The sequence below is a fragment of the Aquarana catesbeiana genome, linkage group LG01 (genome assembly GCF_042186555.1).
Source record: "Aquarana catesbeiana isolate 2022-GZ linkage group LG01, ASM4218655v1, whole genome shotgun sequence".
NCBI classification, from domain to species: Eukaryota; Metazoa; Chordata; class Amphibia; order Anura; family Ranidae; genus Aquarana; species Aquarana catesbeiana.
Window position 1 is genome coordinate 123,894,779 of NC_133324.1, and position 15,302 is coordinate 123,910,080.

Consider the following 15,302-nt stretch of genomic DNA (forward strand, 5'->3'; position numbering starts at 1 on the left):
GAGAACAGACAGATCGTTTGTTCATACAGAGTATGAACAGCGATCTGTCATCTCCCCTGCACAGTCTCATCCCCCCTTCAGTTAGAACACACACTAGGACACACTTAACCCCTTCACTGCCAGTGACATTTTTACAGTAATCAATGCAATTTTATATCATTGATCGCTGTAAAAATGCCAATGGTCCCAAAAATGTGTCAAAATTGTCCAACGTGTCTGCCATAATGTCGCAGTCCCGATAAAAATCTCAGATCGCTGCCATTACTAGTAAAAAAAAAAAAAAAAGAATAATAAAGCCATAAAACTATCCCCTATTTTGTAGACGATATAACTTTTGCGCAAACCACTCAATATATGCTTATTGTGATTTTTTTTTACCAAAAACATGTAGAAGAATACATATCGGCCTAAACTGAGGAAAAAGATATATTTTTTTTTATATATTTTTTGGGGATATTTATTATAGCAAAAAGTAGAAAATATTACTTTTTTTCAAAAATGTCGCTCTTTTTTGGTTTATAGCGCAAAAAATAAAAAACGCAGAGGTGATCAAATACCGCCAAAAGAAAGCTCTATTTGTGGGAAAAAATGGACGTCAATTTTGTTTGGGAGCCACGTCGCACGACTGCGCAATTAGTTACAGCGACGCAGTGCCGAATCGCAAAAAGTGCTCTGATCTTTGGCCAGCCAAATGGTCCGGGGCTGAAGTGGTTAATGGCATCCCAGTCTTAGTCTGTAGGGTTCAATAATGAGTTGGCCCACCCTTTGCAGCTATAACAGCTTCAACTCTCCAGGGAAGGCTGTCCACAGGGTTTAGGGGTGTGTCTATGGGATGCAGTGCCGAATCCCAAAAAGTGCTCTGGTCTTTGGGCAGCCAAATGGTCTGGGGCTGAAGTGGTTAATATATATATATATATATATATATATATATATATATATATATATATATATACAGTCTTGTGTATATGTATAAAATATACTCTGTTTCCAGTGTAGCCTATATCTACAGTGCATTAGGTGGTGTACTGTTTCTTACTGTTTCTAATACACTTAAGGGTGGTGTATTTATATATATATATATATATATATATATATATATATATACAGTTATATATATATATATATATATATATATATATATATATATATATATATACTCTGCATTCTTTGTATTTGTAGCCTTTGTAGCCAGTTTCTAGTACACTTTAGGCGGTGTACACAGTATCTAATACAGTGTGTACAGTTTCTACTACACTTCTGGTGGTGTACACAGTACACAATACAGTGCAGCCCTAGTACAGTTTCTAATACAGTGCAGGCGGTGTACACAGTATCTAATACAGCGTGTACAGTTTCTACTACTTTTCTGATGGTGTACACAGTATCTAATACAGTGTGTACAGTTTCTAATACACTTCAGGCAGTGTACACAGTATCTAATACAGTGTGTACAGTTTCTACTGCTTTTCTGGTGGTGTACACAGTATCTAATACAGTGTGTACCATTTCTAATACACTTCAGGCGGTGTGCACAGTATCTAACACAGTGTGTACAGTTTCTACTACTTTTCTGGTAGTTTACACAGTATCTAATACAGTGTGTACAGTTTGTACTACACTTCTGGTGGTGTACACAGTACACAATACAGTGGCAGTGCAGCCGTAGTACAGTTTCTAATACAGTGCAGGCAGTGTTCACAGTATCTAATACAGTGTGTACAGTTTCTACTACACTTCTGGTGGTGTACACAGTACACAATACAGTGCAGCCGTAGTACAGTTTCTAATACAGTGCAGGCGGTGTACACAGTATCTAATACAGTGTGTACAGTTTCTACTACTTTTCTGGTGGTGTACACAGTAGCTAATATAGTGTGTACACTATATTACGCAATATTACGCTTAAGGGCAGCCACCCTATTGCATCGCACCGCAGAGCTCCTCAGGTGCAGGGCACTGCTAACTCCCTGCTGACATTTAAAAGTCCCTTTGGTGTGGGCCTTTTTTGACAGGTGTGCAGCAGATCTCACCGTTGCTGTTTGCAACCTATGTCTGAAGCGGATCAAGTGTGGCCAGAACAGCAGCTGCTTGGGCACCACATGCTTGACCAGACATATGATGACCTGCCATGCAGTCCATTGGCAACAGCACTTGAAAGACCCACATCAAAGAAAAAGGCCGACTTCTCCTTGCTCCTCATCTGAGATCTCCAGCCCTACTATACCTCCAGTCATCTCAAAAACCTGCACTGAGAGGAATGAAGGTATAGCAATAGGTGTCCCAAATACTTGACACCAATCAGCTAGCAGTATACCACCAATTGATTTTAGCAGGCAAATTTCCCTACCCCAGTTGCTGAACAGTAAAAAGAAATTTGATCCCAGCCATCCACATGCTCAGCGTGTAAATGCTAGCTTGGCCAAATTGCTAGCATTGCAACTGCTGCCTGTTGAGCTGGTGGACTCCCTTTCATGAATTTGTGGAATGTGCTGTACCTCAGTCAAAGGTTCCAAAATGCCATTTCTTTTCACAGAAGGCCATTCCGTCTCTCTACCAGCATGTGGAAGGCAATGTTTTGTCTCGTTGGACAGGGTGGTAAGCAGTAAGGTTCATATTACCGCTGATTCATGGTCCAGCAGGCATGGGCAGGGATATTACCTTTTCTTCATGGTGCACAGGATAACTCTGCTGGCAGCTGGGAAGGATGCAGGACAGGGTTCAGTGTTGTTGGAGCTTGTTCTGCCACCACGCCTCCAAAATTCTAGTGGTGATTCTGCCACAGCTCTCTCCTCCACCCCCTCTGCTTCTTCTTCCTCTATGGCCTCTTCTGCAGATTTGTCCTCTGAACCAGCGGTGCTCTCTCTATCATTCAAGGGGCTACACAAGCAGATAGGCTAAAAGATGCCATGCGGTACTTGAGTTGGTCTGCCTAGGGGACAGGAGCCACACTGGGGCAGAGATTCTGTCAGCTCTTCAGGGTAGGCTCAGAGGTGGTTGACGCCATGCCAACTTCAGCCAGGAATGGTTGTGTACAACAAAGGCACCAACCTTCTCTCCGCCCTCCGACAGGGAAACTTGACCCATGTTCCATGTTTTGGCACATGTCCTGAATTTGGTGGTGTAGGTACTTACAAGATCTCCTGAGGCAGGCCAGAAAAGTCTGTGGTAATTTCCAATGGTAATACAATGCCAGTGCTTGGCTGGCTGACATTTAAAGGGAATGCCACCTGCCCGCCAACCGCCTAATTTGTGACATGTCCACCAGGTGGAAGTCAATGCTGGCAATGCTGCAGCTTCTGTACACGCAGCAGAGGGTCATCAATGAGTACCTGTGCAAGTATTGCACCAGGACATGGTCAGGGGAGCTTGGCTTCTTTTCGCCATGCCAATGGCTACTGATCAAAGATGCATGCACTGTCCTGTCACCATTTGAGGAGGCCACAAGGATGGTGAGCAGCGACAATGCATGCATCAGTGACACTGTCCCTCTAGTCTTCTTGCTGGAGCACACACATTGTGGAATCATGGACAGGGCACTTGAGGCAGAACAGCGGAAGGAAGAGGAGGACTTCCTTTCCTTTCACAACCCCCTTTATCTAGATAGCATTCCTATGGGCCCGCTAAACACACAGGAAGAAGAGGAGGAGAATTGTGTCTGCATGGATGTAGAGGATAACACTCAGCAGCAGTCTTCAAGGGATGGTTTTCAGTCCCCAGAAACCCAAGGAGATGTATGCGGCTGGGAGGAGGTAGTTATGGATAATGTGATCCTTAGTGACCCAGAGGACTCAGAATCTAATGCCTCTGCAAACTTACGCTGCATGGCCTCCCTGATTCTGCAAAGCCTGCAAAAGGACCCTAGGATTTGTGGTATCCCTTCGCAGAGGGAGCAGAGGATGAAACATCTTCAGGAGGCCTTGAAGAAAGGTTTGTGTAACGCATTTTCAGACCCTGGGAGGTTACCATTTCCTGGTGCTGGACAACATGTTGCTGAGGCTTCATTCAGTCAGAGGAAGAGCAGTGGAGAGGGTGGCCAGCTGACCGATGCCTTTAAATAATTTTTTAGTCCTCAGCGCCAAGGTCTGATCGGTTCAAGTAACCATCGCCAGTGTCTGCATTATATGGTATAGGAATATCTAGGGGCAAGAGCAGACTTGGAGACCTTTCCAACAGAGCATCCACTGGGTTACTGGGTCTTGAGGATGGACCACTGGCCAGAACTTGCTCAATATGCAATTGAGCTACTGACCTGCCTGCATCCACCCTGCTTTCTGAAGGCACATTCAGTGCTGCTGGAAGGTTTGTAATGGATCAAAGAGTGTGCCTGTCCACAGACTCCGTTGATAGACTCACATTCATAAAAATGAATCAGTCTTGGATCAGCAGTTATCAAGCACCTGATGCTGATGTAACTGGTTGAATTTGCTATGGATCTGGGATCCTTTGAAGACTGCCTATGCTGACTATCCTATTCCTCCTCAATCTTGATGATGCTAGCTTCCAACAATTTGGTTTAGGGCACCACCACTCAAGGCCCAATTTTTTTGCCTCTGTGTAACAGGGGCACGTAATTACAATTTTTGATCTAATATTTCACAGCAGGGCCCATTCCTGCTCCCAACAAGAGTATCTGTGAGGGGTTACAGTGTTGTGACACCACCACCACCCAAGGCCCATTTTTTCTGCCCCTGTTTAACAGTGGCATATAATTACAATTTTTGATCTAATATTCACAGCATGGCCCGTTCCTGAGCCCAACAAGAGTATCTGTGAGGGGTTACAGTGTTGTGGCACCACCACTACCATTCAAGGACCAATTTTTCTGCCCCTGTTTAACAGGGGCATGTAATTACTATTTTTGAAATGATAGTTAAGCAGGGCCCGTTCCTGCCCCCAACAAGAGTAACTGTGAGGGGTTACAGTGTGCTGGCACCACCAAAACCAAAGGTCCAATTGTTCTGCCCCTGTATAACAGGGCCATGTCATTTCTATTTTTGATATAATATTTTACAGCAGGGCCCGTTCCTGCCCCCAACATGAGTAACTGTGAGGGGTTACAGTGTCTGGTACCACCAACACCTAAGGCCCAGTTTTTCTGCAGAGTATATAGGGCAGGCCGTATAGTAGATATACTGCTGTTCAGAGTATATAGTGCCTGGGGGACCCCCACGCCATTTTTTAAAAAAATTTGGTGCGGGGTTCCCCTTAATATCTATACCAGACCTAAAGGGCCTGGTATGGATTTGGGGGGGACATCCACTCCATTTTTTTTTACATTTTTAGAAATGTAATTTTGCTGTGGTACTGTTATAAAAATGGGAAAAATGCGCTACTTTACAGGCATACTAAGGACACTCCCCAGGCATTATATAAAGGAATATTTCATTTTTATTGTTTCACTTTAAGCATTATTAAAATCAATGCATTGATACGTGTCCCCTGGGGCAGGACCCGGGTCCCCAAACACTTTTTATGGCAGTAACTTGCATATAAGCCTTTAAAATTAGCACTTTAAATTTTTCACGTTCGCGTCCCATAGACTTTAATGGTGTTTACGTGTTCGCACACATTTTTTCTCTGTTCGCATGTCCTGCTGCAAACCGAGCCGGGGGGTGTTTGGCTCATCCCTACTCCAGAGTTACCATGGGACTCTTGGCTGCTTCTCTGATTAATGCTCTTATTGCTAGGCCTGTCAGTTTAGGTGGACGGACGTGTCTTGGTAGGTTTGCCGTTGCGCCATACTCTTTCCATTTTCGGATGATGGATTGAACGGTGCTCCGTGACCTGTCTGGTGTGTTCCTTGGCCTACATGATGCTGTTTGTTCACTAAGGTTTTCTACCAAACCTCTGAGGGCTTCACAGAACAGCTGTATTTATACTGAGATTAAATTACACACAGGTGGACTCTATTTACTAATTAGGTGACTTCTGAAGGCAATTGGTTCCACTAGATTTTAATTAGGGGTATCAGAGTTAGGCCCCTTTCACACTGTCGGACCGTTCAGGTCCACCTGTCAGTTTTGACGGCGGACCTGAACAGGCGCTCCATGCTAGTCTATGGAGCGACGGATGTCAGCAGGGACATGTCCGCTGACATCCGACCCGGTCCGAGCCGCTAAAATCAGACGGATGTCCCTACGTTCACAACCGTCCCTGGCAGATCGGATCGGTGAGATCTGATGAAAACGGACATGCTGTCCGTTTTCTTCCGATCTCTCCATAGGAAGCAGCAGTGCTCGACAGGCCCCTCACCGCTCAGTGAGCAAAGAGGGACCTGTCATCCGCCGGCTCAGCGCAGATCAACGGAGAGATCTCCCGCTGAGCTGATGGACAGAGGCGGAGTCCGAGGCAGCAGATCTGCCTCGTGAGAATGATGCCTAAGGCCTCTTTCACATGAACGATCCGTTCAGGTCCACCTGTCAGTTTTTTAGGCGGACCTGAACGGACCCTCCATAGACATCTATGGAGCGTCGGATGTCAGCGGTGACATGTCCGCTGACATCCGACCCGCTCCTATCCGAAAAAGTGTAACGGAGGAAAAACCTACTTTTCCATCCGTTTTCGGATCAGATCGGGTGACGACGGACTCTGCGGTCCGTCATCATCCGATCCCCCATAGGGGAGAGCGACACTCTGACAGGTCCGTCGCTGCACAGACCTGTCATCTGCCTGCTCAGCGGGGATCCGCGGAGCGATCCCCGCTGAGCAAGCGGATGTTCACGGAGTGAAAGGACCCGGTGTGAAAGGACCCTAAAGGGGGCTGAATACAAATGCACGCCACACTTTTCAGATATTTATTTGTAAACAATTTTGAAAACCATTTATCATTTTCCTTCCATTGCACAATTATGCGCAGAGTCAAGGAAAAACACACAGCTTCTAGGCAAACTTCGGGTGCAAAAATAGGTACCAGGTGCAGACCTCGGTTCACCACCATCCACAATGAATAATAAACAAAAAATGGTCGCACACTGGAAGTCTAAAATCTTGCTTGAATATGATCTTTATTGTCAAAAGTTTGCCAGACAAATACAGGGATTGTAGTTGACGTGTTTCACAAGCGCGTAGCTTGCTTGTTCACAATTATGTGCCACTTTGTGTTGGTCTATCAGATAAAAGCCCAAAAAATACATTAATGTTTTGGTTGTAACATGAAAAAAATTGGAAAATTTCAAGGGTTATGAATACTTTTTCAAGACACTGTATGTGACTACACTGATGGATATGGTGCAGGGGCCTGCTTTTTAACTGAAGGCAAAAACCTCCAAGTATATTATCTTTATGTAGTGATAAAATGGCTAGTCAGTTGACAGCAATTGATTTAAAGCAGTAATAAACCCAAAAGCAAACAAGTTTTTTATTGCAGCTTACCATTTCTAAAATGTGGTGGTTGCATTTTTTTTCTTTGTTTTGAGGATTTCTTTCCTTTATTTTAACTTGTGATCCTGCGAATAAGTTTGTTGGTTTTCAGTTGGGACAAACCAATTAACACTGACAAAGGTGCTTACAATGGTCAGGTTTTATTTATTTCTGTAAAACCTTTGTCTCTAAAGGAACAAAATGGTTTCCGGTAACTGCTTAACCACTTCAGGTCTGCCCTATAGCAATTTTAATGCTAAAGGGCGGCTCCTGTGCGCCAGATCAACTATATATACATGATCTGACACTTTCGGGTAGGGGGTGCGCATCCACGCTGGCGGTGGCTCCTCTGGCACCCGCAGATTGATAGGCAGAGAGACAGAATGGTGATCTGCCTATGTAAACAAGGCAGATCCCCGTTCTGACAGGAGGGAGAAATGGAATTTGTGTCTCTACAAAGCAGGGAATAAATTCCATCTCTTCCCCTAGTACCTGAGCACCTCAGAAAGTGTAGTAAAACACTGGCTAGACACACACATGTGCTTACAACCCTTTGATCACCCCTGATGTTAACCCCCTCCCAGCCAGTGTCATTAGTGCAGTGACAGTGCATATTTCTTATTCGTTCATTGACAGACACAGCCTTCTATCTTCATAATGCTAGGGGTTATATCGCCTCCGCAGGAGTAGCACTAGGCAGAACAAAAAAACAAAACACTTGGCCATTCCCATGGGCCGTCCACAGTCAGTATATAACCCCCTCCCTGCTCTAGGTATTCAGTTTTTTTCTGCCTTGTCAGGAGTAAGGACTTAGTTCCCTGCTGGGATCGCTAGTCCTGGGAATTTTTGTGCGTGCTTGTGGCGGGTGGACAGAATTTTAGCCCGCGGCTTTTGCGGCCTTCTAGGCTGCAGCTTCAGCGGCCTGCTAGGCCTTGTGGTGCCCCCCCTTTCTTGAGGGGTGGCGCTGCAGGGGTCTGTGCCCCCTGTGAGGGGCTCCAGGCTGTGCCCCCTAAGTGAGGGACCACGATTTGTGCCCCTATGAGGGGCCACGGTTTGTGCCCACTGTGAGGGGTGACAGTTTGTGCCCCCCTTGAGGGGCCACGGTTTGTGTCCCCTATGAGGGGCCACAGTTTGTGCCCCTGTGGGGGGCCACGGTTTGGGCCCCTGTGAGGGGCCGTGGTCTGTGCCCCCTGTGAGGGGCCTTGGTCTGTGTCCCCTGTGAGGGGCCTTGGTCTGTGAGGCCTGGGTCTGTGTCCTGTGCAGGGCCTCAGTTGACACCCTCTATGTGGACCTCTGCTTAGGCAGATAGCCTAGTAAAGGGCACTCCTGCCCTTCGCTACCTCCCTTGTTGAACAATCCTATCTGACTCTGCCGCACAGAGGTGGCCACCTTGCGGGCTGGTGGCCACGCTCCCTATCCTGTCAGGGAGTGAGTATGATGGCAGAAGGACTCAAAGGGGCGCTGGTTGTCGCACTTACATCTGTGTGGGAACCTTTCAAGATGGGGGATGCAGCGGTGGCTGCGGGGGAGGGCCGGTACCCTCTTGGATAAACTGTCTTGCGTGGCGAAAACGTTGAACACTAAAGGCAGACAGTCAGCGCAAAACTGAAATATATTATAGAACAAATGAAAGCGTTCCCTTCTCTCTCTTATTTTGACAATTTTGTCCATGAAGACTGGGAGTGTCCAAAGTTCCTTTTGCGTTTCCAAAAATGCTGGCTGTAAGGTACCCCTTTGGAGAGTCCCCCCTTCAGAAGGGGACTGTTACACCAGTAGTGAACCCCTCTTGCTCTAGGCTGCTACAGGCAACCATGGCTCCAATAGAGGAATCTCTGGCTTCTAAGGGCCCAGCTGGCATACCTGGAGGGGGAGCAGAATTCCCCTGCCTTTGCTGCTTGGGGACCTATTGGGTAGGTGCTGCGGTTTGTCCGCTATGCCTCTTGGCCGCAGTTCCCCTGGTTGCTGAGTCTGTTGCCTCAAATAGTGCTTAGACATGTATTTTGGGGGTTACTCTGAATGACTTCATGTCGCGTCTTGAGTTTGTCCGGTAATAAGATAGTTTTCCGACTGTGTTCCTCCAAACAGTTTGTTTGTTGCTTCCAATGGTCGTCTGTCGCCAGACTGCTTGTTGTCCTCCGCGGGGGGCTGTGCAAGCTCCATTGCTGCAGAGTGTGATTGTCCCGGTCCCCGTGCTGGGAACAGTGTCAGGGGTTTTATTCGAACCTGTGCACAGTCTAAAAGATGGAGGGCAGGGTACTAATTCTGGACCTCAAGGCCCTGACCTGCCTTGTGTGGGTACAGGAGTTCAGGATGGAGTCCGCCCACGCAGCTTCTATGACATCACGAATGCTTAAGAATTCTGTTATGTGCCCGACCCCAGCACTGCCTCTGTTTGATGTGGGTGCGGAGCATTATCGGCATGTGGTGTGGTCCTTTCATCTGGCCACCACTTTTTGGGTGTTCATGAGGTGTTGGCTCTGGATCTGTCAGAATTACATTAGTGGGGGTTGACGGTCCTGGGCTGCCTGGGCGATCTTCTGCGCTGAATTCTCAATTACCCCAAGAAGCAACGTAGTTTCTATACAGACTTTCTCTGATTTCAGTTGGTGTTTATACTATCGGAAGTCTGCTTTGGTCCGGCCAGAACGTTGATTTATTTGAGCCTGACCGGGCTTCAGCTCTGGCCAGCGTGTTTCTTCCCCTGGACAGGCTCCTGGTACTGGTATGCAGCATTTGTTTCATTTACTATTCGGCAGGTGGGCTCCTCTGTGGATCCACACGTGGATGTCGGGTCTGATGGTATCAATCCTTTTTTGAGGCAAGGTCATTTGCACAGCTCCACCTAGGCTCCCTTCGGGGGGAGATCCTGGCATAATGGGTTAAATACCCAAGGTCTCTGAACAATCGGATTCGGCTGAGTCAGAAAACCAGAGGTCTCCTAGTCTGGGGGCTTCGTTCTCCGGTTCTTCAGTGGGGAAGATCCTTTCTCCCCTTTGTATTGAACAGGGTGACCACCAATACCAGTCTGTCCAGGTGGGAATATGTCCTGAGACTGAGCTCGGCTCGGGGTCGTTGGACATTGGTGGAATCTGGACTATCGTGTAATATCCCGGAACTTCAATTGATCAGAATAGGTCTGGATCACGGATGGCTTGACTTCGGGGGCTCCCAGTACGGATCCAGTCGGACAAGGCAACAGCGGTGGCTTATGTAGCTCACCAGGGTGGGCCAAAAAGGATGTTGGCGACCCTGGCTGTGGCCAGTATCCTCCTCTAGTGGGCAGAATGTCTAGTTCCGGCCCTTTTCGATGAACGCATTCCAGGAGTGGAATGCTGTCAGAGGGATACCTCAGTTGGCTAGGGTTGGGCCACGGGGTGGGCCTTTCTATGGACCGAGTTTCATCAGATTTGTCCCCGTTCCTTTTAGGTGGCTCCGTTTTTCCTACCTCCATTTACGGAGGGATGAGCAGGAATAGGCCTTGAGTACCATAGAGGGCCAGGTGTCGGCCTGAGCAGTCTCCTTTAGTGTCTCCTGGTCTTGGACTCCCTGGTGCGTGCCTTTTTGTGCTAGGGGTTAGACGTCTGTTTCCACCGGGGTGGTTTCTTCCACCGCTGTGGGATTTGAACTTGGTGTTTTCGGTTCTCCAACGGCCTCTCTATCTTCCTCTCAAAATATTCGGGAGGTTCCACTGCTTACTCTGTCTCGGAAGGTGACCTCTTGGTGGCTATCACCTCTACTCGCAGGGTGTCGTGAATGGTGGAGTTATCTTGTCGTTTACCTTACCCAGGTTAAGGTGATGCTTCATCCTTTCTTTACACAGTTCCGTTCTTGGATTTCCATTTGGATAAGTACATTGGGTTGGCTTCTTGTGTCCCTGGTCAGCACATCCCAAGGAATTGGCTTTATCTGGCCGGGATGTGTTTTGAGGGATTCGGATGTATTTGCCAGCTTCTGAGTCTGTTGGCATGGATCGGACAGATGATGTCTCTGGGCTATCCTGTCAGGGATCGGTTTCCTCCTTTCCTGCTTATGGTGCATTCTTCTCAGGCAATTAGTGCTTCTTGGGCCTTCTGTCATCAGGCAGCCATTGCGCAAGTTGGCAAGGCGGCCACTGGTCGGAGGTGTACATTTTCACAAGTTCTACGAAGTGGATGGTTTGGCATCTGCGGACACCTCTTTTGGCTGCAAGTTTTTTTGCAGGCTGCTGTTTAGAGGGTCTATTCCCTCTTGAAGGGATATCATTCAGGTAGGGTATTTGATTTTTTTTTTTAATTATTGGATGTGCTTTGTAGCAGAAATTAAAAAATATTGGGGGTTTTTTCAAACTTGTTGGTCTTTTTTTGTTTAGAGTGCAAAAAAAAAAAAACACAGAGGTGATCAAATACCACCAAAAGAAAGCTCTGTTTGTGGGAAAAAAGGACATACATTTTATTTGGGTACAGCGTCGCACAACAGCGCAACTGTCAGTTAAAGTAACACAGTGCCGTATCACAAAAAATGGTGTGGTCATGAAGGGGGGTAAACTTTCCGGAGGTCAAATGGTTAAAATGGGGGTAAGCTTCCAGGCATGACTTTTACCTATAGGTAAGTTTATGGTAAAGCTTACCTATAGGTACAGTAAATATCTCCTAAATGTCAACCATTTAGGAGATATTTACTTTTGATTCAGCCGGTGAAGTCGGTTGGCACATGTGTTCTGTACAGTGAACGGTGGCTCCTGCATGGATGCGTGGGAGTGACGTCATTGTGGCTCCGGCCACTCACACAGCTGGAGTCCGCGAACCCGGAAGGAAGACCGGGTGAAGATGGAAGCGCCTTCAGAGGTGACAACGCATCGCTGGAGGGCTTAGTTTTACGGTAAGTTTCACATGCATACTAACACATTGTGACATTGCCTTGTAGGATTTAAAAAAAAAAGGGGTTTACTACCGCTTAAAGCTGTTCTGCAGATATACTGTAGCAGTTAGAGGGTTGAGACAAACCATTTAACACTTACAAAGGTGCTTACAATGGTGAGGTTTTATTTAATTCTGTGAAACCTTTATCCCCAAAGGAACAAAAGAGTTTGCTGTAACTGCTTGAAAAGTGTTAGCTGGAGTTTGGCCTCAATTTGTTAATGTCTGCTAGTACATTTAACACTTCCTTCCCCCCATTTTAATAATGGTGCTGTCCAAAGGTGTCCCTGTTCTGAGGCTCTCTAATCAGGAGGTGTATTATTGGCTAGTTCACTAGGTAAAAAGAAAACGAATGCAGCCACCACATATAAAAATCTGTAAGCTGTAATTTTTATTACTTTTTTTGTTTTGGGTTTAATACTGGTTTAAAATCTTTAAATCCTTAAAAAAAGAAATTAGGTATGTCTTAATAAATAGCATTTAATTTTCTATGTGTATTCACTTACAGGGAAGCCACTACAGAAGTGAAAACCTAAAAATAGATTTATTACCACCAAATAATAAATAACGTCAAACAGCCATTTTTTATTCGTTATTTTTACACTTTCCTGGAAGTTAAACTGTTTCACAGTTCTGTCATTCCCCAGGGCCTGTTTGGCCGTGTCTCTGGTAAACTCCAGCTCCTAATATATTACATGACAAAGTGAGGTCATTATTCACAACCGCTTGGCACTTACCACCTTTTTCTATATCAGGAGAGATCTACTTTATGTGTTATATTGTAGATTTGATACAGAGAAGGCTGACAGTACTTAGAAAGTCTTGCAGGTCACTAGGAAAGTCTTAGTTGGAATCACAGGGAAAATGGTGTAGTGGAAAGCAAAGTATTCCAACTCTTGGCCTGCTGTGCGGTAGAAAAGTACTGACAATTATCATTTTTAATGGAAACTTGTACTGGGATAAATATATAGCCTGCCAGGGGTGACCTTCTTCTGCAAATACTAGCTGCCTGGATACCGCTGGCTTCAATACTTTCTGTGTCGCTCACCCAGGATAAGTATGCAACCAGTGAAATTACAACACTTGATCTGTACACTTGTTCCTGGTAAGCATCTCAACATTGTTAACGCCACTGGATTAGCTTAACCCTTTCACCTCTAAGGGTAAAACAAATATTAATGCCTAAGCAGAATTTTGCAACTTTGACATGTGTTAGTAAAACTGTACATATTACCACAACTACGCTGTGCATACAGGTGGATTATACCTTGTGGTTTTTTTTCAGGACAAATTGGGCTTTCATTTGGTAGTAAAGGGTTATGGATAGCTCCTGTTTTTTTTTTTCTATTATCAAATGAGAACTTACCCAAAATAGTAAAAAAAAATATATATATTTTTTTTTAAATGTAGCTGTATATTTCTTGTTACTACCATAACCCACCACCAAAGAACAACCCAAAATAAATTCTCCTGCTCCTGAAAATCGCAGCGATACCACATATGTTATTTGTTGTTTGTACCTGTAGTACAGCCCAGAAGCAATAGTGCACATTTTTTTTGTCCTATGTAAAATGCTGACAAGTAACACTGACGCTAATTTAAAAAAAAAAAAAATCCCGCCCAAAATAACCTTGATCTAGGTATTTTGTCTTTATTTTTTATTTTATTTTTCATAATTAATTTTTTTTTTTTACACACACTTTTTTCCCTCTCTGCAGGGAAAGAGAAAGATACATTCTGAGAGAGAAACACAGGGGTGGGCTTCACAGTGACTGATCACTGTGGTAGCCAACTAGAGGCTATCACAGTGATCAGGTGACCCAGGATTGGGAGTTCCGGGTCCCGATCTTTAGTACAGGGCCCAGGGGCTCTCGGGGAGACCCCAGTCTCTGTGCTCCCTGCACAAAGGGAGATACGCATATATGCGGCCCCATGGAAAAAAAAACAGTGCAGTGGGGCCACATATATGTGTTACGTCGACAGGAAGGGGTTAAAGGGACCCTGTCACCAACATAAAAAAATGCAGGTTAAAAGCATGGAAAAACAAGAATCTTAAATGCTTACTTGCAGTGTTTTTCCTTTCCTTTCCTTAAATTATTTTTTACTCACTTGCAGTGTGACTAAATTTTCTAGTGAAATTGACAACTCCAGGAAGTGTCAGTTATCAAGCAGAGCCACAGTTCCCCTCCTTCCTGCCATAACCCTCTACTATACTGTCTGTGCTGACCCTGATCCTCCTTCCCTCACCTCCCCACATAACCTTTTATGTACTGAGAGAACTGAATGGGTTTAGTCACAGCAGAACTGAACGTGATTAGTCAAAACAGTAGCCAATCAACAGTTGTCGGCCAATGCATGCCCACCGGCACCCCCTAATCCGAGAGGAGACAGACTGGGCTGAGCTTTGCCTATGTAAACAACGCAGATCTCTGTCGTGTCAGCGGGGATGTGCTGGATTTTGTTTCCCTGCAAAACAAGGAATAAAATCCATCACATCCCTTAGTGAAAGCAGTATATTCCCAAACCATTCCCAGCCAGTGTCATTAGTACAGTGACAGTGCATATTTTTAGCAGTGATCATATTAGTATCTACTATATATTAGTATCACTGGTTCCCACAAATGTCAAAAGTGTCAGTTAGTGTCAGTTTGTGAGAAAAAAAACAACATGAATTTAAATCACAAAAAGCTTTGCATGACCGCGCAGTTGTCAGTTAAAGTAACGCAGTGTCATATAGCAAAAAATGACCTGGTCATGAAGGAGGGTATCTTCTGGAGGTCAAGTGGTTAATGCTTATGTGAAATAGTTTTACGGGTGATTATGTATGATGGTGCGATGCGGTGCCATTCATTCTGATTGGCATCCCGATGCACCATCCCCAGTGCACCTGTGTTGTAAGCATACCGCCATGCTTGGCAACCAACAGTAGTGCATTTTGTTATAAAAGAAGGGTCATGTCCAATTGAGGACACCGTGTGGTAGTTGGCAGCCTATTCAAGATGAATAGGCTGCCCTAATGCGATGCGCAGCATAGTACAGTGCACAAAT

At 45.5% G+C, this 15,302-nt stretch overlaps 1 protein-coding gene across 1 annotated transcript in view; it reads left to right on the forward strand.

The window, feature by feature from the left end:
• The window catches only part of ADAMTS6 (ADAM metallopeptidase with thrombospondin type 1 motif 6), a 504,558-nt gene that overhangs the window by 361,783 nt on the left and 127,473 nt on the right, over positions 1-15,302 (forward strand). The gene's annotated exons all lie outside the window — the stretch shown is intronic.